This window comes from Vulpes vulpes, chromosome 14, assembly GCF_048418805.1.
Source record: "Vulpes vulpes isolate BD-2025 chromosome 14, VulVul3, whole genome shotgun sequence".
In the NCBI taxonomy this organism is placed as follows: Eukaryota; Metazoa; Chordata; class Mammalia; order Carnivora; family Canidae; genus Vulpes; species Vulpes vulpes.
Window position 1 is genome coordinate 85,423,196 of NC_132793.1, and position 27,555 is coordinate 85,450,750.

The 27,555-nt window shown below is 39.8% G+C and overlaps 1 protein-coding gene across 1 annotated transcript in view; it reads left to right on the forward strand.

The window, feature by feature from the left end:
• OTUD7A (OTU deubiquitinase 7A) overlaps positions 1–27,555 on the forward strand; it is a 378,372-nt gene that overhangs the window by 182,318 nt on the left and 168,499 nt on the right. The window contains exon 2 of the mRNA XM_072737039.1: positions 1,637–1,764. The gene's annotated coding sequence lies outside the window, so the exon portion shown is untranslated. The remainder of the gene's footprint in view (positions 1–1,636; positions 1,765–27,555) is intronic.

The window sequence follows — 27,555 nt, forward strand, 5'->3', positions numbered from 1 at the left end:
AAAAATATAAAGGCATAAGCAAAACTATTACAAGCAATTTTAGAATAAAGAATAAAAAGAATGAGGAGCAACAAGACAAGTACAGAGTGGAATTCAAGTGGGAAAGTATACACAAGACCAAAATATGTTAGTAAAAGATAGGAACCACCAAAAAAGAGAGAGTGATCACGTGAGCTTTGAAATGTTGAAAGTAAAGCAGCTATGCTTATGAAGATGTATGATTTCTCTATCTGGGTGTGAGGTGTCAAAGGGGAAGCCCCCAGGATCCTTAGGAACTATGGGAATAAGACATACCATTCCAGGCCTTGGAGCACACCAGAGACATTCCCATACATGCAGGCAGGATCCTCAGACTGCACCTAGAGCTTCGGTGTTACCATGTAGGAAAGTGGAGTTCCTGTACCCCATGTGCTACAGTCTGTGTAGAGTCTACAGATGTGACCCCAGTTTGCTCATGTCACCTGTGAAGTCACAGTGTTCCTAGCTTAGGAATATCTTAGGGTTCTGATGCCTGCAAGAAAACTCCACATTGCATATAAGTGAGTGGATCTCAAGAGTCAAGATGCTATGGAGCAGGGTGTACCCACCTAGACTGAGGTGTGGTCCACAAGGACCCTCTCCATTCACAGTGCTGCGCATGACAGCCTGCTCTCCATATGGAGCACAGTGCACCCTGCCAGGACTGAGTGCCGTCATCACCATGATCGCTTAGATTGTCCATGGTCCAGGTAGGGATTGTGAACAGCTTCCTAACCCCTAGATTCCTCATAGACCCTACCTGATATTTTCATGAAATGTCCGAAGGCAGTTTTGGTTTGTGAGTCCCTCTGAGAAGTGTGCACTTCTCCTAGAACATCAGCATAGCACATGAGCATCTCGTGTATTCTAACCCACAGTTACTTCGCACAGTCCCCCACTTAGGAGACTTTTCCCATTTATCCTGACTTACCTCCAGATTCCTGTGTTTATTTAAAAATTAAAAGATGGGATGGTGTTAAGAAGGAAGATTCAGGGATGTGGCATTCACTATCAAGACCATTTCATCGAAAGATGAATGGATAAAGAAGATGTGGTTTATGTATACAATGGAATATTACTCAGCAATTAGAAACGACAAATACCCACCATTTGCTTCAACGTGGATGGAACTGGAGGGTATTATGCTGAGTGAAATAAGTCAATCGGAGAAGGACAAACAGTGTATGTTCTCATTCATTTGGGGAATATAAATAATAGTGAAAGGGAATATAAAGAAAGGGAAAAGAAATGTTGGGAAATATCAGGAAGGGAGACAGAACATAAAGACTCCTAACTCGGGGAAACGAACTAGGGGTGGTGGAAGGGGAGGAGGGCGGGTGTTGGAGGGGAATGGGTGACGGGCACTGAGGTGGACACTTGACGGGATGAGCACTGGGTGTTTTTCTGTATGTTGGTAAATTGAATTGAACACCAATAAAAATTAATTAAAAAAAAAAAGACCATTTCAAGTTCATACTGAATATTTAAAATCACTTTTAAATTTGAAGTATTTACATTCAATTCTTAAAATATAAAAAAAATTCTTAAAAGTTAAATTTTAAGTTATCACTTTTAATGAAATATAAACATTGTTTTTTATCCTTGTTATATTTTCCAGAGTTCTCAAGGGTTGTGGTCTCACACCATCTACTGGGGCAAATATGGGCCATTTCCAGCAGGGACAGTGCAGCGTTGCCCTGGATGCCTGACTGCCACACACGTCCATAGAACCACAGTGTCTGCAAAGTAAGTCTCATGTTCATGGAGTCTCTAGTGACTGTGTCAGAGGAGCATTTGTAGTCAACACCTCTAGCAACAGACCTTGTAGTGGTCCTTGGAGCAAACTGCCTGAAAATCAGATCTAAAGCCAGAGATAGTGTTATTAATTCACTAAAATCCATTGAGAAGGAGTTATGAAGTGAGTTTCATATTACATTAGAATTTGCATTTAGAATGATAAACATTATTATAAAAAAAAAATGTGGTGAACAGACCAGCAAGTGATTTGATTTACACAAGTACAGAATTTACCAAGTAACTCTGTTACCATCTGTTGCTATCATGATTGATTTGTAAAGTATTGAAAGGGTAATCTAAACAAAAGTAGTCTTATCACCTTGACATATTATTTTCCTTTTTAATGTTTCCTCCTAGTTCTTGTCCCAAATGCAGTTTTTATCTAGTTGACTAATAGGATAGCAGTTATTTTGCCTTCGGACTTTGTGAACAACCTATTTTTTATCTGCTTTTCATTTTGATAAATCTCACATCTATTAAAAAATGGAAAGTGAACACTCATATATTCTTTACTCAGATTGGTCAGTTCCTTACCCACATAGACACACACATACACAGATGGAATATGCACTCATGTGTGTTATGTATGTGTGTATTCAGTGTTTTTATCTGAATCACTTAAAAACAAGTTGCAGACATCATGACATACTTTGGCAAATATCTCCTTCATCCATTGCCTTTCTTCTTCAAAACTGTAACACTGTGGGACACCTGGGTGGCTCAGCGGCTAAGCATCTGTCTTCAGCTCAGGACATGATCCCAGGGTCCTAGGTTCAAGTCCTGCATCAGGCTCCCCACAGGGAGCCTGCTTCTCCTCCCTCTTCCTATGTTTCTGTCTCTCTCTATGTGTCTTTCATGAATAAATAAATAAAATCTTTAAAAAAAACTGTAACACCATTATCACTGAGGAATGTAATGTTGATAACAATCTCATCCAAAATATAGTTCCTATTCAAATATGTCTGGTTGTCCCCAAAATACCCTTCATAGCTGTGTTCCCCTATCTAGCATTCAGTTAAGTATCATGCCCTGAATTAGGTTATGTCTCTTTAAATCCAAAGCAGAACACTGCTTTTACTTTTATCTTTTGTGATTTTGACATTTTTGAAGAACTTAAGCCATTTGTTTTGAGGGGAGTCTTGCAGTCTGGATTTGTCTGGCTGTTTCTTCATGCTTAGGTTCAGGCATGGATTTTGTGTGTTTTTGTTTGGTTGTTTTGGGTTTTTTTTTGCATTTTGTGTGTTTACACCACATCAGTGGGTTCAGCACATCACTGTGACCTGGTGTTGGTGAGGACAAGTTTGTTCATCTGGCTAATGTGGTTTCTTCCAGAGCTCTCCTTTATAAAGTTACTATTATTTTATTCCTTGTAATTAATAAGTGAACAGTAGGGTGAACTTTGAGACCATGTGAATATTCTTACTTATTAGCTCATTTTCACCCACTTTAGCATCCACTGAAGGTTGTATTATGATTTTTAACTAATCAGTTCATCAGCACCATGGTCTCCCTTCCCTGTCGAATGTTTTCATTATTTTTTCATTTTTCCATGGTTGTGAGCTGCCACACAAGGGAGTATATTGAAACAGTCAAGAGAAGGACTCTGAAATTAGACCATCTGGATGAGTGTCTAGTATGCATCGCATCTCTGACACACACTAACAGGGTGACCTTGAGCAAATGTTTCATCTCATAAACTCTCAGTGTCCTTATGATTAAAATGAGGAGGCAAAGAGTAACCAATGCACTGGGTGTCTGGTCGGGATGGAGCACACCGCTGGCCTCACTCAACATGAGCTATTCATTATTACCAGCGACAGGAGGACAGGCTGAATGCCTCTGGATGCTGCTTCACTCCTGAGATCTTCTGTAATCCCTGAAAGCTGAATAAGACCTTTGGCAAAAATGCTGATAAACCTGAATGACAGGACAGAGGTTCCCCAGGATGTGAGTGGTCCTATTTTTAAGTTCCTCAAGTTAAAAGGTTGAATTGAGAAACAAAATTGTCATGACAGGAAGTATTCTTCAGTGAACAACTTCCTAATGGCATCCCCTCCACCATTCTGGTTATTTCTAACACTCTGTTGCTTTTCTCTTTCCCTTTGCTAGGTCTACATCTCCCTAGGTTAGGTCCCTAGTCTGCTGGCAGTTTTGCCTTTCAATCACTAGCAACTGATTGTTTGAAGATTATTAGGTTTCTTTCTATTTAGATCAGGTCACCATGGCGTTATTTGAGCTCCATTGCCTTGGAACCTTCTCTGAGAATGTTTTGAAAATTCTACCAAGGAAATAGCGTGTGAATAGACATGTTAGTTTATGAGCTACACATGGACATGAATTAGGCTGAGTCTTAAAAAAAAAAAAAAAAAGATTGCCCTTGGAGAACATTTTTAGCTAAAGTATCTGAGAAATGCTTCCTCTGAAAATTTTACTTGCCTAGATTTCTTCCCCATGACTTTGGAAAGCGGATGAGGGCTCTCATAAAGAAGGGCTGCTGGCAACAGGCATGCTGCATCTAGCATGTTTCCTGGCTTATGGCTTGCCAGGCTGAATTTGAGGGATGGCCTTGTGGTTTCACTTACTCTCCTGCTTTCTGGGTGATGCCAATCCAGGCAGCCTGAGGTTAGCCAGGGCAGAGAATGGGCCCCATAGACTCAGAAGTAACACCTCTACGTGGACACCAACCCAAAGTTTCCCAGAAGGTTCACCACCTCCTCCTCCTGTTTTCCTCCCTTTTAGCCATTCACATGCCAGGGATCCTCTGCCTATCTCTTATCCCCTTGATAAGCACCCTAGGGAAGGGACATCAGTGCAGGAACAACATGATAGTTTACAGGTTGAGGGAAACAGTTAAAAATCAAACCTGCAGTTCTGCATAAACACAGAAGAAATCACTTGGGTGTCACTCAAATATGTAGGTGGAAATATCAGGGCTGCCCTTTTTCTGTTCTTAAAGTGTATTCTGTGAAATTCTGTCCACTTGGAAACCTGAGTTATCTGGTCTTGAGTGAGTAATATACTCCTAACCTTTGTGCTGGAGATGGACATGGAAATAGCTTGATGCCAAGGCTAAAAGCCCCCTGTAGAGAAGCCCCTCCCCAAGACTTCAGGCCCTGGGCCTTATGGGGGGACCTCCTTGGTGGCTCTGGTTAGGTCGATGAGTCTCCATCTTCATGCCTACTTACCTTCCCTGTTCCTGGGGCTCCTGCAGCTACTGCCCACCTGGGTCCCAGGAGCTCATGTTTTTCTGTGACAGGTGTGATCAGGGCAATATGTCTTTCCATGTCACACCCACACACAGTGTGCTGTAACCAGGAAAGATGGAATGTGGGTGCTGGAGCAGTCCTGGGGCTAGGTGGCACACCCAGGCTGTTAGAAGGACAGCAGAACCTGGGGCCTGATGTCTGTCTGGGGAACCATGCTCTGCTCATTGCTGTCAAATAAGGAGCAAAAGGATGGGTGTGCTGGTTGAGACAGGTTTGTTCTCCCATCTACATGAAGCCCTAGCCTATGGTCTCTCTGGTTCTAGGGTCTGGGATCAGGTATTCGTGTCCTGCTTTCTAGCCGGGTGGCCATGGTTTCCCATCTGCCCAATGGGGGACAGCAGTCCCTGTTGGAGAGGCCTCCTAGGGCAAATTTGGGATGGTGTTTCCCTCGGTTCCAGGTACTGTGTTTTGAAGGACACCTCCCTCTTCTACTCTCATCCTTCTATTGGTGCACCTAGCAGCACTCAGTGCTGGGGATTCCACATAGACCAGTTCCTACCCTGAGTCCGCACTCCATTGTTGTGACAGAAAGGAGCTGCATAGAGCAAATGCCAAAGCCCATGAGGCCCATGTGGGGCTGTCCCTCTGAATGTCCTGATGTTTTCTTTGAACTGTTTTAAATGGAAACACATTTAAATCCACACTTTCTCCTTGAGCAGAGGGAGCTGCTGATGGAGGAGGGTGAGCAGTGGGCTCAGCATGGCACCACTGTACCCACATGTCTCCAACTTCTTCTCCCAAGGATGAAGCTGAGGTTTCCTGTCCACTGGGACTGCTAGGGATGTGCTGATGTGATTTCCATACATAGAGCTTGGGGCCAACTCCTGGTTACTCTAAAGCCTGGCTGGGGCCTAAGTGTGGATAAGCTCTGTAGACCTCAGTTTCCTCATCTCTGAAATGGGGATAGTGATGGTGGTATCCTCCACACAGGGCTCAGTTGAGAACACAGTGAGTTAATTCATGAGAAGTACCCAGAGCTGTGACACCTATGAGAATACTAGAAATCATAGTTGTAAATATGAAGGCCTAGGGGGATGCATAGCTCATAGTGAGCAGTGACTTTCAGCATCCTTTCCTCTGTCCTCCCACATGCTCCGAACAACTGCATTGTGAAATAGCATAGCACTACTCTTGAGGTCATTTTGTAGGGGTTGGGTTGTATTCCCTGAGTCAAGCCTTGAAAGCTGTGATTTATTATTTTTGGTCTGGTTTTTATGGGTTTTTTGTGTGTCCAGAATTAAAGCTCATTGTGCCTACCAAAGGTACATGAGACTCACTGAGAAATGTGATTGGTCTTAGAGCCCATGGACCTGCACCACTGGCTACCTCTTACCTCCCAGCTAGGTGACCAGGCTAGTTAACACCAGACCCACCTGCACTTCTTCCTGTGCCATCCTTCCTTGGCCATATAATATATTAGTCTCAAATATACAACAGAGTGATTCAATAATTCTATACATTACATAGGGCTCACCAAATATAGTTACTATTTGTTGCCATATAATGCTATTACAATTAAATATTATTGACTATATTCCGTATACTGTATTTTTCATTCATATCTGTCATTTATTAAAAATATACACAGTCAGAGGTGCCTGGGTGGCTCAGTAGGTTGTCTGCCTCTGCCTTTGGCTCAGTTTGTAATCTTGGTGTCCTGGGATCTAGTCCTGCATCGAGCTCCCCACTCAGCAGGGAGTCTGCTTGTCCATCTCCCTCTGCCCCTCCCCCCTACTCATTTTCTCTCTTCCTCCCTCCATCCCTCCCTCCCTCCTTCCCTCCTTCCCTTCCTCTCTCTCCTTTCTCTCAAAGAAATAAAATCTTTAAAATAAATAAAAATATACACAGTGAAATATAAAGACCACCCATTCAAAATACAAAATATGTGGATTCTTCCCTTACTTTGAAAGTTTACACCATTTTGCTTCCTCCTTGAATTTATATAAAAATAGGAACAGAAATTCCACATCCCCCCCACAAAACTTTATCATAATTTTCTACTTGAAAGACATTGAGGAAAAAAAACAGAAAGACAATCACCAATTATTCTGTCACATATTTTTTGCATAATATATATATATGTTAAAATATTCCTTGTGGCTTGTTACCAATATTATTTATAGTATTGATTAGTATACAAATGATCGAAACAGCATGATTAAATACCAAATATATCATAGAAGAGTCTCTCTATTTTTTTAAAGATTTTATTTATTTATTCATGAGAGACACAGAGACAGAGGGAGAGACACAGGCAGAGGGAGAAGCAGGCTCCTTGCAGGGAGCCCAACACAGGACTCAATCCCAGGATCCCAGAATCATGACCTACGCCAAAGGCAGATGCTCAACCGTTGAGCCACCCAGGTGTCCCCAGAAAAGAGTCTCTTAATGAGATGGGTGACAGGTTTCTGGAGAAACTTGGTCTGAGGAGTCAATTGGCTATCCATTTGTGCGGCATCTGGAGGTTTCCACTCCAGAGTGATGTAGGGCAATGAAAAGAAGAACCTGCAGGGCAGGCATCTTAACCAACAGATGAATATTAGGATAGATTATATATATGGATTTAAGAATTTGAAAGTAGATTGTTTAAAAGTGTTCCACGCTGATGGCTCTTTGAAAAAACTTAATGTGCCCCAGGGATGCCCAGGCTCAGGTTGAGATCCATAGCCCAGGCTTTCCCTGCTCACTCAGGCCGGGATCCAATCTCCCTGCCAAGGTCAGATGCCCTGTCATCATCATCCGTACCTCTGCATCCCTTCCATGTGACCCCAACCTTTCAAATCATGGAATCTTCTAGAATGTGGTTGTGTCCTTTGTCTCTTTGTGGCCTTCCAAGAATCTGTGTGGACTGAGTCTCTCAGAGGAGTTTAGAGACACCATTGTGGTTTTGATACTTTAAACTGTATAGTATGTCATATTCTGGACCTTTCCTTCCTGGGGTCAACATATTCCCCCATGTGGGCTGTACCTTCACAGATGGCATGTCTGTGTGTGGCTTTTTCTGTAGACCCAAGATAGTGTGTGGACCTCAGTGTGGGCTCGTTGTCATCACCAATCAGGAAACCCTGGTAACCAGAACTCAGCATTAGGACTTCCTCCTCAAAGCCCAGGTGCTGAGCCACAGTGAAGAGGCACAATCCCCAGTGAGACAGAATAGATGTCAATTCTTAAGGGGCTCACATGTTCAGGGGCAGTTCCTGAATCTTGATCAGAGGGACCTGCCATCCACACAGACATTGTGCCACCACAAATGTGTGCGTGTGGGTTGGCCAGTTAAGGTAATGCCAGGGAAGCAGTGTCTATACGGATCATTTTCCAGTGCTTTGCTGAATTCCTTCTGTACCTTGTGGGTATTCCTAGAGCACGCAAAGCCCAATTCTCACACAAAAATCATTTGTTAGCATATACCAAAACTTTATTTATCTCATTGATAAGGGAACCAGCAAAAAGATAAATGATCTGGCTCTAAGTACATTTGAGTAACGAAAATTTACAAAATCAACTAGAAAAGAAATAGACTAAAATGCTAAGTTAAGCTGACTCTCTAGAAAGCAATAAAATAATTTCTTATCTGGGGTTAGTGTTTTAACTGAGGGCAATAAAAATCATAATTTATCAATTTCTGCAGTTTAGCCTTTAATTTTACAGAGCTATAAAACCTCTGCATCTTTATCAGTTGTTAATTGTTGGATAAATAATTGTGACACTTCTCAAGAGTTTCAGAATAGGATCAAGCAGGCTTATAATAAGTCAGTGTTTTAGCAGGATGTCAAATATTCAAGCAATCACCATTTTTATTTTTTTTTCAGGTTTAGAGTAGACCTTTCTATAGCAATTACCTCCCCCTCCAAAGAAAAAAGAAAAAAAGATGGCTGATACATTACGGCTGATCATGTAGCACCATCTTAAGATGCTGCCTTTTGGCTTACATAATGAACTTGAGCCCTTGTGTAGATGCTACAAGGGCATTTGTGGTAGGCAGCTTCTGACATGGCTCCCAATCATTCCTGCCTCATGGCATCCACATCCTTGTGTTGTCTTTTGTCCTTGTGTGGGGGCTGGACCTAGTGAATTGCACTTAATAAACAGGATACAGCAGACATGATGGGCTGCAACTTCAAAAATCAGGATACAAAAGGCTGGGAGTTCCTTCATGCACATGCTCTTTCTAATGCTTCTCATGCCCTTGCTCTGATGAAGCAAGCTGTCATTTTGCAGTCTCACCAGTGGAAAACCCCATATGGCAAGAAATTGATTCTCATTTCATTGACCCTCAAGGAATGAATCTTCCAACAACTACAGGAGTGAAGTTGGAAGGCGATCCTTCCCTGGTTAAGCCTTCATGCAAGACTACAGCCCTAGCCAACATTTTGGTTACAACCTATGAGAGAGGAGAGATGGAGTAAGATAACCCAGCTAGGCACACCCTGATTGATACCTAAACATAGAAACTGTGACATAAAAAATTGTGTTAAGTCACTAATCTTAATATCCTTAATATCAAGCCCTGCATTAGGCTCCACACTCAGTGGGGAGTCTGCTTGAAGATTCTCTCCTTCTGCCCCTCCCCTTGTTCATGCAATCTCTCTCTCTCTTTCTCTTTCTCAAAAATAAGGGAATAAATCTTTAAAAAAAAAAAAAGATAGTCTTCCTTTCTTGATTCCTGTTCCATGTTGGCTCCCCTTTTTCTAGCAGCTGTGATTACATCCTTGACAGTTGATTAGAGGGCTGAACTCAGAAGCAGTTTATTTGTGGGAACAGTGTGCAGTTCAGAAAAAAAAAAACTCTATTCTTGATCAATGGTAAAAGAATATTTTTTGTTGAAAATCAATTGCTTCAGACTTGCTGTGACTGTTTCCTCCAGAGCTGCAATGCTTCTCATTTAGTCTTGAGGCAATGCTTAATGTTTGAGTGAAATTGGTTTCAATGTTCTTTCCTCAGGGGAGTGTGGACATATATATTTTTTGCTTTAAAAGGCATTTTCTTTCTTGACTCAAACAGCTGATCCTGTAAACTTCATATGCATCTGTTTCAGTATAGACACAACGTATTTTAAATTATAAATTATTTTAATATGATATAAAAACTACCAAAAGCAAATTTCTGAAAGAGTGGTACACCAGGGGGTTTTATTAGCTTTCCAAAGTTATTAGTTTAAAAACATATTGGCAGAGAAATAAATAGATAATAACAATAATAACCATACCTAAGCTTTTTTGGCGCTCACTATGAAGCCAGTACAGTGTTACATAACCGCCACCACAACCACATAAAATAGGAACTGCTATCCTTTTTCAAAGATAAAGCAATGAAAACCATGGAATAGAAGTAAATCATCCTAGTTTTGTTTGCATATTGGTGTGGATTTGTATCTTAAGACGGGTGTTTCTGTTGACTAAAGTTTAAAACCCAGGTAACTCAAGAAGAACAATTAGTAGATTAACACTTTGGGTCAGATAATTAATTATTGAAAGTTGCCAGATAATTAATTATAGAAAGCTGGATAAGATCTTAAAAATCCATTTATCTCAATATCATCTACTTAAAGTTTTCAGAGTCATTTAGGATATAGCATCATCATCCATAGGTATATATTTTTTCTTTTTTCTTGGGTTTGTTTGTTTGTCTAGAGAAACTGTCCTGTCCCATTTGGAAAGATAGACATGTGGATAAAACACACTGAATTTTACCAGTCATTAGCATGTATAAATATTTAACTAATATGAGCTTATAAAAAATAAATAAAATGAAATAAAATGAAACTCAGCTTTTAAGCTGAAATTGTCCTATACTTAAAAAATTTAATTAACTTTTAATAGAAAAAATTTATGGCATCTGCTCCCTTTGTTTCACTTTCCATAAATATGCTGAAAACTTCTGAGTGTAAGTGTACTGCCCACTGATACTTTTCTCCAAATATTTCTTAGCTTTTCCTACCTCACCCCTTTACACACACATACACACACACACACAGTTATGCAAGCTTGTGCATGCACTTACATATACATGCACACACGGATGCACACGTGCATGTCACTGCTCTCACACCCAAAATATACACATGCACACACAGTCAGACACTGATATACAAAAGCTCACACACACAGACACACAAACTCACTCCTGAACATTTGAACAGATTTACATGGACACATATACATGCACACATATAAGTATGCACATCTAGCAGCAGGATACTTAAATACACATGCCTATGTAGCCTATGATCCATTTACAGCTAATTATTTTTATATATTATGTGATATTATGAGTTTCTTTGTTTTTCCTTTCTTTCCTTTTCCTTTTTCTTTTCTTTCTTTTTTCCTTTTTCTTTTTTTTTTTGGCATGTTGATGTCCATTTTTTCAGAACCATTTGTTGAAAAGGTATTTTCTTCATTGGATGGCTTTTGTGCCCTTGTGAAAAAGCTGTTCTCTTTACCATCCTGTTGATCTACAGGTCTAACCTTTGTCCAATACCTATTATCTTCACCAGTGTAGGTTTATAATGCATTTAAATTAGGTAGTGTGAATCCTCAAACATGATCTTCTTTTTTTTTTTCAAACATGATCTTCTTTTTCAAAATTGTTTTTGGCCAGTCTAGCTCCTTTATCTTTCTATATAAATTTTAGAAACAGTTTGCCCATGTCTACAAAGAATCCTGCTGGAATGTTGATTGGGATTGCATTGAATTCATAGATCAATATGAGAATGATTGACATCTAAACTGTACTGTATTTTACAATCCATGCAAACAGTACATCTTGCCATTTATTTAGGTTATCTTTGGTCTCTTTTGTATGAATTTTATAAACTTACAGTTTTGTTTCTGAAATATTTCTTTGCCCTGTTGTCCTCCAGGTTTGTACACATCCTGTTCTATCTTTCTGACTTTGTCCATACTGCCTCCACCCGCCACCCACACAAAGACCAGCCCTCTACCTCTTGACCTACATAACTCCTAGTCCTACAGTGGCTTTCTTTTTTTTAAATATTTTATTTATTTGAGGGAGAGAGTGGGCACAAGGGAAGGAAAGACAGAGGGAGAAGTAGCCTCCCCACTGAGCAGGGAGGCTGATGTGGGGCTCCCTCCCAGGACTCTATGATCATGACCTGAGCTGAAGGCAGACGCCTAACTGACTGAACCACCCAGGCACCCCACCTACAGTGGTTTTCTGATGAGCGATAGCTTCCTCAGAGTCACTTTCTTTCTCTCCTTCACTCCAGTGTAGGACAGCTTCCTTGCCCATGAGCTTCTGCCATCTTGTGTCTCCAATAACACTAAGCACTGTGTCATGTAACTACTTCTTTAATATTTTTAAGCAACTAACCTCAATATTCTTGAAAGCAGAGACCATATCTGATTTGGGGCTGTATCTTTGGCACCTGGCATAGAGCAAGAGCTCAGTAACAGCAATTGACTATAGAAATGAAGAAGCAGGGGTGCCTGGGTAGCTTATTCAGTTGAGCATCCAACTCTTGGTTTCCTTTCAGGTCATGATCTCAGGGTTGTGAGATCAAGCCTGAGTCAGGCTCCATGCTCAGCACGGAGTCTGCACAAGATTCTCTCTGCCACCTTCTGCCCCTCCCCCAGTGCTCACTCTCTCATGCTCGCTCTCTCTCAAATAAATAAACAAATCTTTAAAAAAATAAAGGAGAAATAAAGGTATAATGGGGAAAGAAAAAGAGGGGAAGATAAACTAGTAGTCATTGAGGCTCTGCTCTGTGTCTATCACCATGACAGAGCAAAGATAGATGATAGATAGACAGAGGTATGGATAGATAAATAGAGGAAGGGAGAGATGGATGGATAATGGAAGGTTGTATAGATGGATGGATGAATAGATAGATATAGATAGACGGATGGATACATGAATAGATAGGTAGATAGATTTTTCTTTAATATTGTTAAGCCTTATAAAATTCTAAAGAAGATGTGGTATCTTCCCCATGTATAGATGAGAAAATAGATTCAAAAAAGTTTAGTGACTTCCCAAAGACCATACTTGCAGGGAATGGCAGAGCCAAAATTCGAAACTTTTACCTTTCTCTACCTTCTACCTTCTGTAGGGTTTATGCCCTACATTTCAACCCCTTTGCTTCTCAACACATGTCCAACCAAACTGAACCTTTCTATTCTTCTCCTGTTCATTTCTGCTCCCATAGTTTAGTGCAGGCCCTTCTCATAGCTTGCTTATCTTATTCAATAGCTTCAGTGGAAAATGATGCTTAAAATATAGTGTATTACATGAACACAAGGGCAAAGAGCTTAAAAGGCCATAAACTAAAAGTGAAAACCCCACTCCACTCCCTCCCAGGCCCCACATGGTTGAGAGGCCATTATAGTCATAGCAGGTGTACCTCCTTCAGACATTTTTATACATGAGATTCTTTTTCTTTTCAACAGTTGTAAATTACACTGTAATACATGGATATTCTCATGTGTCTTATAGAAATTTCCATTTTAACTATGATAGGTCATGTTCCAGATGTCTCAATACTTGATTCAACCATCCTCCTATTGATAAACAACTGTTTTTTATATTCTCAGCTGTGCTGCAAGGAACATTTTTGTACATGCTTCTTTATGCACATAAGTAAGGTCGACTTTAGGGAAGATATTGAGAGGCAGAATTGTAGAGTTACAGGATATGCACATGTAAAAAAATTTAGATACTGAAAAAAAAAAAATGTCCTCAGCTGACCTCACAGCTAGCTCAGTATATCCTCCAATAGTGTAAAACAGTCCTGAATTCATCTCACCAGGAATCATATTTTCAAATGTAATTTTTAAGGGAGACAGTCTTATGGGTGAAGGGTAAATAAGCATGGTTCATGGTTATATTATACTTTTATTTGTATTTCCCTTATTATTAACTAGAGCTGATTATCCTTTCACATGCTGATTGGTCATTTGAGTTTCTTTAAAATTACACATTAATATAATTTGCTGATTTCTATTGGTCCATGTGTCTTTAATCATTTAGGAGTGTTCATCATCTATTCTGAATGCCAACCCCTTATTTATTATGTATTTTTCAGAATCTTCTCCTTTTCTGCTATATAATTTTGACTTTTTTATGATATTTTTGTCATTTAGAAGTGTATTGATTTTGTGTTTTTGCTATTACTAGTTTTATCAAATTTTTTTTATGAACTATTTTGCCTTAAGAAGGCTTCCTATATTAGTCAGGGCAGGCTAAATGCTACAACAAACATTCCCCCAATCTCAGTGCTTTGAAATGATACAGCTTTATTTCTAGCCATGTCAGCTCAATGTGTATAGCATGGAGAGCCCAGATTCACACTTCCATGCAGTAGCTTCATCATCCCCTAGGGTCTCAGACTCTCCTAGGAATCCTCTCTAGTGAGCTAGCAAATGAAAGATAAGAGAGAAGTGGAAGATCCATGGGTGGAGGGATTGAGGTCAGTCCTAGAAATGGCCCACATCATGTCCATGTCATTAACCAGAACTTAGTCACATGACCACACACAACTGCATGGGGATCAGGAATGTAATCTGGAAATGTGTTCCCTGAGGAAGAGGAACGAGATGTGGTCCACCTCAAACAGGTCCTCTAGCGCACTTTCCTACCTCAAGGTCATAAGCATATTCACCTCCACTTTTCTCTGGTGCATTTATAGTTTTATTTCTTATCTGTATGTATTTAACTCATGGGGAATTTGTTGGTAAATGATATGATATAGGAAGTCTAATTTTATTTTTTCCAAGTGTAATAGTATTGTTCTCTCCCCACTGGATTTCCACAAATTTGAGAAATTTCCCACATTTATCATTCTATCAGATAGCTATGCTGTCAGCCTCAAATGATAGGCACACTAACCAGCAGGGGCTTCATTGAGGGTATCTCTTTTTTCATTCATCAGAGAGTCTGGAGTCTTGGGTGGCTGCTTGGTGATGTCAGAGAAGGACCTTTCTTTTGTTTTGTTTTTTGTTTTTTTAAGATTCTAGTTTTAAGTAATCTGTATACCCAATGTGAGGCTCAAATTCACAGTCCCAAGATCTAGAGTCCCATGCTCCACTGACTGAACCAACCAGGCACCCCTCAAGTTCTCTTTACATTTCCCTCATGATCACAGGCTGGCACAGCTTCCCTTTTGCATTCCTTGAAGGTGAGAAGAATAGAGAATTCCCTGCATGCCCCTTTTGTTAGGAAAGCACAATGTTCACTTAAAGTAACCCAGCAAATTTCTTTTTGCAGTTTGGGGCTTGTAGAAAGGGGGGGAAATGGTTATCTGGACACTCAACTGCAAAAAAGCTGGTGAAGCAGAAATCAGAATTATCCTGACTGGCTTAGACCAATCATGACTTATTAGATGGGGCTGAGTACATTGCAGCCAGGAACAAAGCAAGTTGCTGTGAACTCAAGGGGAATGGGTATTAGATTGAAAATTAACAGCACCTACCACAATCATAAATCAAATTCTCTTCGTGTCTCCTTTTATTCCTCCTCTCTCTCTCTCTCTTTTTCTCTCTCTCTCTCTCTCTCCCTCCCCTCTCCTTTTCCTCCTCCTCATTCTCTCTCTCTCTCTCTCTCTCTCTCTCTCTCTCATGCTTATGCACACATGTACACATAGGAACATGTCCCTGCATTGTCTGCCCTCCACTATGGTCTATGTAATTAGGTTGGCCCCTATACCACTCTGCTCTAATCACAATGCTTTTATGTTTGATATGAGGTAGGACAAACTTCTGAATTCACTTTGGTCTTTATCAAAATTGTCTTAGAATTTCTTCCTTATTCTTCAAAGTTTTCAAAACTGTTAACTTTCATAAAACTTCTGTTGGGATTGAATGGAATTTATTATAAATATGAGATTTGGCATCTTAAAAGTATAAGCTTCCTATCCATTTATTTTTCTTCAGTAAAGATTGCATTCTGCAAACAAAAATAAAAAGCAAAAAAAAAAAATCCTCTCATTTTGTTGTGTTATCCCTAGTTAATTATAGGAATTTCTTTTTGATGTTGGCTAATGTAATCTTTTAATTTTTTTCAGTGCCTAATTGGCTAACATTGGTATATAGAAAAGGTTTTGATTTCTGTATGTTGCTCTTGTTCTAGCCATTTAAAATGCTCATTTTTTTTCTAATATTTAGTCATGGGTTTGTTTTGAACTTTGACAGAATTGCTTCTAAATTTTCATTATTAGGTAGGATAATTTTATAAGTTGGGAATTGTAACTTATTTTCCAGTTTTATTGAGAAATAATTGACACACATCACTGTATAAGTTTAAGGCATACAGCATGGTGGTGTGATTTACATATATTGTGAAATGATTGCTGTAATAGGTTCAGCTAACATCCATCTTCTCCTATAGATACAATAAAAACAGAAGAAAGGAAAAAGGTAAAATTTTTTCTTGTAATGAAAACTCTTAGGACTTATTCTCTTAACACCTTTCTGTATAGCATGCAGCAGTGTTAGCTTTAGTCTTCATGTCATACATTACATCCCTAGTACTTTTTTTTTTACATCCCTAGTACTTATATATTTACATTATGACTAGAAATTTGTAACTTCGACTACCTTCCAGGAGTCATTTCTAGCCCTTCTGGTAAGATGGAGCTGGAAGACACTCTCCACAGCAGGTGGGACTATGACTCAACTCCTTGCCTGGGTGTGGGCAAACCAAACCCTAGGGCTGGCAAAATTCCTCCTTTGAGGAACCAAATCAGGCAGATGTAACCCTGCAGAGTTCCAAGTCAGTGTGCCCTCCATACTGCCCCCACTTAATTATACAGATGAACAAAACCACTAGTTGGGATTATTACTGCTTGGGGCACTGCAAGTATGAACTCAGTCTGCTAAGATGGTCTTGCTTTTTATGTCTTTTTCTGTTATTTGGATTCATTTGTCAATTATTGCAAGCCCTTTCCCCTTCTCTGTCAGACAGATTCCCCTGTAATCCCATGGTGCAAGATCAGAGTAACCCCAATTACTAGGGGCAGCTGGCTGTCTCACCTTGGTTCTCTTTCCCCACTGGAAGAACCAGAGGATTGGGGAGACCTCTCTGAGTTTGGTTTTATGTTGGGTTTTATTCTCTGGCCTTCTATTACATAGTCCCAAGATGATGGGTATACTTGCAGATATTATATCCTTGCTTAGGAAAGGAAGAAGAAAGGCAAAGTAAGAAAGGACTATTCTAGGTAAGCCTATCCCTATATACCAGGTAAGTGAAAACCTGACCATAAACTCATAAACTCAGTGCAGTTCACTTCTGTTTCCATCACATGGACCTGAATCATTCATTATGGCTCCCTCAAGATTGATGAATCCCAAATCAAAGGCAAAAGATTAGCAATGACTGGCTTTGACCCATTTTGATTCATCCCCTGGTGCTTGGAATTCAGTCTTCTCTGAAAATCAAGAGCTCTCCACTGCTGCATGATAAACCAGATTCCACCAGGAGTAGAGGAATAGGCATAGGGTGGGCAACACCTAAGAAAATGCATGAGTACCTTGCCATTTCTTTATAAGCTTTTGATCCATTCTTCACTCTGTTTCCAAAGTTTTGTGTCTTTGTTTTCCCAAAGTACATGTCCATTCTCTCCTCAGAAACTTCCAGTGGCTTCCCACTGGCTTCCTGTTACAGTCCAGCTCCTTATCCTGACAGCCCACAGGCTCTGACCTAACCTTTAGCTACACTCTCTGTACCCACGATCTCTCCTGCTTTGTACCACTGTACCCTGGAGATGCAAATGTCTTTGCACCTCTGGGTGTCTATTTGTGACTTAAGATGTCTTTTCAGTCTTCCTAAATCGTTCTAAAAAACTCATCTTACCTTTGGCATTCTTCATTTTCCTGGTCAGAAAGAACTGTTCCTCTCTAGTATTCTAATGATTTTTCATATAAACAAAAGTATAGTATTTATCCCAATCTGAGTTGGATAACCATTATTTTCATGTCTACTCATCAAAATGGAGTAGGAACTTGAATTCAATATTTTCATTTTTTTTAAATTTTTATTTATTTATGATAGAGAGAGAGAGAGAGAGAGGCAGAGGGAGAAGCAGGCTCCATGCACCGGGAGCCCGACGTGGGATTCGATCCCGGGTCTCCAGGATCACGCCCTGGGCTGCGCCACCCAGGGTTCCCAATATTTTCATTTTTAAAAGATTTTATTTATTTATTTGAGAGAGAGGGACACACACAAAGCATGAGCATGGGGAAGAGACAGAAGGAGGAGAAACAGACTCTCCACTGAGCAGGGACTCTGATGTGGGGCTCAATCCCAGGAACCTGAGATCATGACCTGAACCAAAGGCAGACACTTAACCGAATCACCCCAGTTTAATATTTTCAATTTCATTTTATGCATTCACTCAGCAGATTTTTTTAGCATCCAGTATAATTCAGCTTACAGCAGTGTTAAGACAAATAAAATATGAACTCTGCCCTCCAGGAGAGAGAAAAGGAGGCCAAAAGGTAGAGATAGCAGCCCAGGACCTAGATGCAATATTCAAAGTTTTCCTTTCCTGTCATGATGACAAGGGGAAGAGTACAGAGAGAGTCTGACCCTTTAGCTCTTTAACCTGATAGAAAACATGTCTTTTCACAGAAAAACAGCTAAATAAAATAATGGGAAAAATAGTATAAATATAAACCTGATTATGATTAGTAAGTTGTTCGGCTCCTTTTAAACCCGTGTTGATGGCACATTGGTCTGGTTCAGACTCATATTTTATTCCAGTGTGACAGCTAGATTTGTGGACCTGGAGAATAAAAATATAAATCCTTCAAAGCAAGGGAGCATTGTAAGAATTCCAGTGCTGGAGGCCTGGATTTGTGCAGGCAAGCTCTGCTGCAGATTTGTAGGGATAAGATAATGCCTCTTACATCCAACTTCTCTTGGAAAGTGATCATTTTAGGGGGTGGGCATATTATACAGTTGCAAGGATGTAGCTGTTCTCTACAAGTCACAATGAATATCTGTCTCATGGCCTTAAAGGTTAACTTCCATGTTTAAATATTATCATCAATATTAGTGGTTATTATTCCTTATGCATTCTTTAAGAATTGTCTAGTCTTTAATGTGAGTTGAAGGTAGAAATAGCATAGAAAGAACCATCTGTAAATCTTTGGGGATCATGAGCCTTGAGCATGATGACTGTTGTATACCAACTTTTATATTAAGAGCCCTGAAGAATTAGATACTTCACTGATTAATATATTATTTCAAAGATTTTTTTATTTATTTTAGGGGAAGTCAGAGGGAAAAGAGAACCTTTTAAAAAAAAGCCTTATGCAGGGCTCCATCTCCGGACACCTAGATCATGACCTGAACCAAAATCAAGAGTCTGTCACTTGACCAACTGCACCACCCAGGCACCTCATATATTATTTCAATGCACATAAGAGACAACCTCAGTAGTCCTATACTCACTACTATTCCCCAAAGTAAGAATTTTAGGAGAAACTTTTCTTCCATCTTTCCATACTGTGAGAAAATCGTTAAAAGGTATAAATAAGTATCAACTAAGGAAATATTTTGCTTCTGATCATGCATCTGTTCATATAGTATATTACCAAAGTACCAGACGCTTTGACTGGACAACATTTAAAGACCCCTGTACCATTGTAAAGAGAAAGTGAATGGTGAATTGTGGATCAAAGAAGATCTGTATGAGAATAAGTCTGCTGCTGGGCTGTCTGGTTATCAGTAAAAGGAAACAAAGCCTTTTGCCTTGTAGAGTTGTCTATATTGTAGTTAACTCACTCATAAAACATTTAGTATAGTCAGTGTCCTTGTGGGCATTCAGCAAGTAACAGTTATTTTCCTCATTTAGACAGAGGATTTAGACCCATGAGAAGAATGCCTTTATTGTCAAATTCCATTCAAATAAATTTGAAATCCAAGATAAAATGGATAAATCTGTAGGAAAATACAATGTAACAAAGTTGAATCCTATAGAGATAGAAAGTCTACACAGAATTATTTCCGTAGAAAAAAGGTTGTAAAATAGCTTACCCTAAAAGAAGCCTCAAGAACAGATTGATTCACAGTGAAAACTGCCAAACCTTCAAATATCAAATGATCTCAATGCCACTTAGGTTATTGCAAGAGAGTTGAGAAGGAAAATAAACTTCTAATTTTGTTTTGTGTATACAATGTTGACTGTAAAATGTGACATGGGTTGGATGTAAAAATAAAAACCATGTATCAAGCTAATGCACTAATATCAATATTGGAATTTTATTTTATTTTATAAATAAAATTGAGAAAGAGCACAAATGGTGGGAAGGGGCAGAGAGAGAAACAGAGAATCTTAAACAGGCTTCTCGCCCAATCTTGAACCTGATTTGAAGCTTGAATTCACAGTCCTGAGATCATGACCTGAGCTGAAATCAAGACTCAGACATTTAACTGACTGAGCCACCCAGGTGCCCCATCAATGTAGGAATTTTAAATAAAAATTAGCAAAGTGAATCAAAAGCCGCATAAAAAAGAAATACCAATGAATGATTAAAGAAGGTTTATTACAGAAATATGAGTATGTATGGTTCAGTATTTAAGTCCATTAATAGAATTTATCATATTAATAGGTCTTAACAAAAAAGTCATGTGAAAGTCAACATCCATTCATGATAATACCACTCATTAAGGTACATAGATACTTTCTAAATATATGTATGAGTATGTTAGCATGTGTGTATAGTTCAAAAGCCAGCAGCTACCATCTTACTCAATGTGGAAATACCAAAGTTATTCCCACTAAACTTAGGAGCAAAGCAAAGATCCCTTACCTCTACTAATATTTACTATTATATTTAGTCAACTCAATCAAGTGAGAGAAAATGAGGCTTATGAGTTGAAACTTAAAAGGGTAACACAATCTCTATTTGTATTTGATATGATTGCATATCTAGGAAAAAAACTATGAAAAAATGTCTACAAACATTAGGAACTTAGAAAAATAGTAGGATAGGGACACCTGGGTGGCTCAGAGGTTGAACGTCTACCTTTGACTCAGGGCATGATCCCAGGGTTCCAGGATCGAATCCTGCATTGGGCTCCCTGCAGGAGGCTTGCTTTTCCCTCTGCCTATGTCTCTGCCTCTCTCTGTGTCTCTCATGAATAAATAAACAAAATCTTAAAAAAGAAAAATAGCAGAATATAAATTTAACATCTACAAATCAATAGCTTTGTTTATAACTATGATAACCAGTTAATGCACATAAAGGGGGAAAAGATAGCTTTTATGAATACCTGGGCATTTATCTAACAGAAAAATACAGAAATAGACACAATTGCATAAGCAAACTTGGTATATAATAAAGGGAGGCATCTGAAATCAGAGGGGCTTACTCACTGATGGTCTTTTCCATAAGTGGTGTTCGAATAGTTGGATAGACATAGAGAAAATGATAAAACTGGATTCATTCCTCAGTTGATGCACCAAGATCAATTCCAACTGGATCAGAATTTTAAAAATAAAAAAAAAACCTTCAATTCATAGAAGAAAACATGGGTGAATTCTCTACAATCTGGCAAAGAAAAAAAATTTAAGACTCAAAATCCAGAAGCATTAAGGAAAAGAAAGACAACTATATATATATATATATATATATATATATATATATATATATATATATAAACTATTTTTAATAGACTGGATCAAGCTTTTTCAACAAACAGGAGTAAAAGAAGATGGAGGCAAAAACCTATAAATTAAAAAAAAAAAAACACCTATCAGCCAGTTATGATGCATAGACTTTATTTGAAATCTGGTTCAAACAAATTGAAAATTTAAATATACATACATGTGTAGCATTTGAGATATTTGGAAATGGAACACCATCTGGATATTAATGACAGGAAGGGTTATTAATTTGGGGTCTGATAGTGGTACTGTGGTTATGTTCTAAGGAGTCTTTTCAGAGATACCAGCCATCAGTTAGCAAACTCGGGGTGTGTGCCCATGACTGGCCACCACATGGAGCCAGAAACCAAGGAAGAGTTAGTCATGCTGATCCTTACTTCATTTAAAATGTTTATATTTTGTTCCTCAAGAATATTTTTGTGCTAACTTTGATTTTTCTTAACAGCACTAAACCTTTGTTGAGCTTGAGCTCTGAGATAGATGTCTGCAGTCCCTTCAGTTTGGCATGTGGCAAGTGCCTTACCTTCTTCACCCTAGTCCTGGCCCTGCTGGGAACCAGATACTGTGAAACCTGGAGGGTTGAAAGGAGAATGAAGTTGGATTCAAACCCTCAGACTGCAGGCCCTCTGTGGGAATGAATGGACATTACACACAATGACATGCAAGGCGTTAACTAGCTTATTTGCCGCTCTGGGGGTGGAGAATAACTTTCATTCTCCCTGTGGTCTTCCTTTGTCTCTCCCCAGTGGTCAGACCACCAGCCTCCACCTCCATCTCCCAATCTAGGTCTTCATCCCATCTTGCCACGTTCCAATCTCTGGTTATAACATCCACAAACAAATACATTAGAGACGTGTTTTAGTCAGGCTCTGCTGAAAGGAAGTTAACAAAAAACTGATCCTGCTATAATTTGTCTATCCTGCTGCATCTCTTTCCTAACATTTTGTTCTCTCTGTTTAGACCAATTCCTCCATTGGACAGGGGCCCAATACTGGCAGTCTCTAAGGCCTGCACCTGTTTCTGACTCTCTCTCTCTCTCTCTCTCTCTCTCTGCCTGCTGGAAAGCTCCTGGAGAAGCCCAAGTAGCTCATGGTGCCCAGTGTTTGAGTCTCACACACTTACTAGAATAACAACTAAACAAAATAGCAACTGAATGCATATTCACTGCTTGAATGCAGTGAATGCAGCCACCTCCAGTACTGGAAAGAATGTGGTATTGAATTCAGGGACACCCATGCAGCATGAACACTCTGTGATTCCAAGCCAGGGTCCTGGGGTCAGGCCTTGGTCTGAGGTCTGAGAGCAAAAGCCCTAAGTTTGGGGAGACACAGACCCTGGATGAGCCTATGCAACAGAGTTCATATCGCAAGAGAGAACAACTCCAGTGGGGTAAGGCGACTGTGAGCAAGACTGGGAAGGAGAGGAGAGCCTCTGCAGGGGCTGGGTATCAGGTCCTGGACCCCGCAGCCAGAACTGCCCTGGAGGGAAGCCTCAGGAGAGGATGAGCAGAACAGGAAGTTTGTTGAAACAAGGCCTGAGTTCTGAAAAATCTGGCCAATTCTGTGTTTCAGCTCAAGAAGGAAGGGAATAAAAATTTGGTTAGGGAAATGGGGAGGCAGATATCAAACAAAAGAAGAGAAGATAATTATAAAGGGGGGAAAATGTCACCATTTTTGTTCTGATGCTGTGTCATTTTTACCTCTTTTAGAAATGTTCCTCAGGGGATGCCTGGGTGGCTCAACGTTTGAGCATCTATCTTTGGTTCAAGGCATGATCCTGGAGCTTCAGGATTAAGTGCCGCATCGGACTCCCTGTGAGGAGCCTACTTCTCCCTCTGCCTATGTCTCTGCCTCTCTCTCTATCTCTCATAAATAAATAAATAAAATCTTTAAAAAATAAAGAGAGAAAGAAAGAAAGAAGAAATAAAGAAAGAAAGAAAGAAAGAAAGAAAGAAAGAAAGAAAGAAAGAGGAAGAAGAAAAGAAATGCTCCTTAGTTGGGGCCTGAGTGGTTCAGTCTGTTAAGTGTCTGCCTTCAGCTTAGGTCATGATCCCAGAGTCCTGGGATCCAGCCCCACATCTCACATTGGGCTCTCTGCTCAACAGGGAGTCTGTGTCTCCCTCTCACTCTGCCTGCTGCTCTGCCTACTTGTCCTCTCTCCTTCTTTCTGACAGATAAATAAAATCTTGATTAAAAAAAAAGAAATGGTCATTAGCAACCTGAATTCATATCTCTGAGACCAGTGGTCCTGAGACTTCAGCCACCGCAGAATCCCCTGAAGGGCTTGTGAAAAAAAGGGTCAGTGAGTTTTTCTTTTTTTCTTTTATTTTATTTTATTTTTTAGGGTCAGTGAGTTTGAAATAAAAGTTGTTAGAGTGGGACTGAGGAGAAAAAAGATTCCAAGACCATGTACTGCTCATACACAATCCCGGGCATGGGCGGCAACTCTTTGATGTACTACTATAATGGGAAAGCGGTTTATGCTCCATCAGCAAGCACTGTCGACTACAATAGGGACTTGCCAGGCTACCCTTCCTCAAAACCAGCAGCCAGCACTTTCCCTAGCTCCTTCTTCATGCAAGATGGCCATCACAGCAGTGACCCTTGGAGCTCCTCCAGTGGGATGGATCAGCCTGGCTACAGAGGAATGTTGGACAGTTCTTCTCATAGTCCACAGTCTAGCAGCTACTGTAGCCTGCATCCACATGAACGCTTGAGCTATCCATCACACTCCTCAGCAGACATCAATTCCAGTCTTCCTCCGATGTCCACTTTCCACCGTAGTGGCACAAACCATTACAGCACCTCTTCCTAAACACCTCCTGCCAGTGGGACAGACAGTATAATGGCAAATAGAGGAAGCAGGGCAGCAGGCAGCTCCCAGACTGGAGATGCTCTGGGGAAAGCACTTGCGATCTATTCTCCAGATCACACTAACAGCCTTTCATCAAACCCTTCAACTCCAATTGGCTCACCTCATTCTCTCTCAGCAGGCAGCTGTTTGATCTAGAAATGGAGGACAGGCCTCATCATCTAATTATGAAGGACCCTTACACTCTTTGCAAAGCCAAATTGAAGATCACTGAGAAAGACTGGATGACAGATATTTACAGAACTTTACATACAAACGCAATTGAATACACATTCTTATCAAGTGTACATGGAACTTTCTACAGAATAGACCACATACTGGGTCACAAATCAGGTCTTAAGTGATACCAAAAGATTGGGATTGTCCCCTACGTATTTTCAGAACATAATGCTTTGAAACCAGAACAAAACCACAGGAAGAAGTTTGGAAGGATTTCAAACACGTGGAGGTTAAAGACTATCCTGCTAAAATATGAAAGGGTCAACCAGGAAATTAGGGAAGAATTAAAAAGATTCATGGAAACTAATGAGAATGAAGATACAGCCGTTCAAAATCTTTGGGATACAGCAAAAGCAGTTCTGAGGAGGAAAATACATTGCAATACACGCATCCATCCAAAAACTGGAAAAAACTCAAGTACAAAAGCTAACCTTGCACCTAAAGGAAATGGAGAAAGAACAGCAAATAAAACCTTCACCCAGCAGAAGAAGAGAGTTAATGAAGATTCGAGCAGAACTCAATGAAATAGAGAGCAGAAGAACTGTGGAACAGATCAACAAAACCAGGAGTTAGTTCTTTGAAAGAATTAATAAGATAGATAAGCCATTAGCCAGTCTTATTAAAAGGAAGAGAGAAAAGACTCAAGTTAATAAAATCATGAATGAGAAAGGAGAGATCACCACCAATACCAAGGAATACAAACGATTTTAAAAACTTACTATGAGCAGCTATATGCCAATAAACTAGGCAATCTAGAATAAATGGACGCATTCCTGGAAAACCACAAACTACCAAAACTGGATCAGGAAGAAATAGAAAACCTGAACAGGCCAATAAGCAGGGAGGAAATTGAAGCAGTCATCAAAAACCTCCCAAGATACAAAAGTCCAGGGCCAGATGGCTTCCCAGGGGAATTCTATCAAACGTTTAAAGAAGAAACCGTGCCTATTCTACTAAAGCTGTTTGGAAAGATTACTTCCAAACTTGTTCTATGAGGCCAGCATCACCTTAATTCCAAAACCAGACTAAGACCCAACGAAAAAGGAGAATTATAGACCAATATCCCTGATGAACACTGATGCAAAAATTCTCAACAAGTTATTGCTAATAGGATCCAACAGTACATTAAGAAGATTATTCATCATGACCACGTGGGGTTTATCCCTGGGATGCAAGGCTGGTTCAGCACTCGTGAATCAATCAATATGATAGAGCATATCAACAAGAGAAAAAACAAGAACCATATCATCCTCTCAATAGATGCAGAGAAAGCATTTGACAAAATACAGAATTCATTCCTGATCAAAACTCTTCAGAGTCTAGGGATACGGGGAACATTCCTCAGCATCTTAAAAGCCATCTACAAAAAGCCCACAGCAAATATCATTCTCAATGGGGAAGCACTGGGAGCCTTTCCCCTAAGATCAGGAACACGACAGAGATGTCCACTCTCACCACTGCCATTCAACATAGTATTAGAAGTCCTAGCCTCAGCAATCAGGCAACAAAAAGGAAAAAAAAAAAGCATTCAGATTGGCAAAGAAGAAGTCAAACTGTCCCTCTTCGCAGATGACATGATACTCTACATAGAAAACCCAAAAGACTCCACCTCAAGATTGCTAGAACTCATACAGCAATTCAGCAGTGTGGCAGGATACAAAACCAATGCCCAGAAGTCAGTGGCATTTCTATACACTAACAATGAGACTGAAGAAAGAGAAATTAAGGAGTCAATCCCATTTACAATTGCACCCAAAAGCATAAGATACCTAGGAATAAACCTAACCAAGGAGGTAAAGGATCTATTCCCTAAAAACTACAGAACACTTCTGAAAGAAATTGAGGAAGACACAAAGAGATGGAAAAATATTCCATGTTCATGGATTGGCAGAATTAATATTGTGAAAATGTCAGTGTTACCTAGGGCAATTTACACGTTCAATGCAATCCCTATCAAAATACCATGGACTTTCTTCAGAGAGTTGGAACAAATCATCTTAAGATTTGTGTGGAATCAGAAAAGACCCCGAATAGCCAGGGGAATATTGAAAAAGAAAACCAGAGCCAGGGGCATCACAATGCCAGATTTCAGGTTGTACTACAAAGCTGTGATCATCAAGACAGTGTGGTACTGGCACAAAAACAGACACATAGATCAATGGAACAAAATAGAGAACCCAGAAATGGGCCCTCAACTCTATGGCCAACTAATATTTGACAAAGCAGGAAAGACTATCCACTGGAAGAAAGACAGTCTCTTCAATAAATGGTGCTGGGAAAATTGGACATCCACATGCAGAAGAATGAAACTAGACCATTCTCTTACACCAGACACAAAGATAAACTCAAAATGGATGAAAGATCTAAATGTGCGAAAATAATCCATCAAAATCCTAGAGGAGAACACAGGCAACACCCTTTGAACTTGGTCACAGCAACTTCTTGCAAGATACATCCATGAAGGCAAGGGAAACAAAAGCAAAAATGAATTATTGGGACTTCATCAAGATAAAAAGCTTCTGCACAGCAAAAGAAACATTCAACAAAACTAAAAGACAACGTACAGAATGGGAGAAGATATTTGCAAATGACGTATCAGATAAAGGGCTAGTTTCCAAAATCTATAAAGAACTTATTAAACTCAACACCAAAGAAACAAACAATCTAATCATGAAATGGGCAAAAGACATGAACAGAAATCTCACAGAGGAAGACATAGACATGGCCAACACGCACATGAGAAAATGCTCCGCATCACTT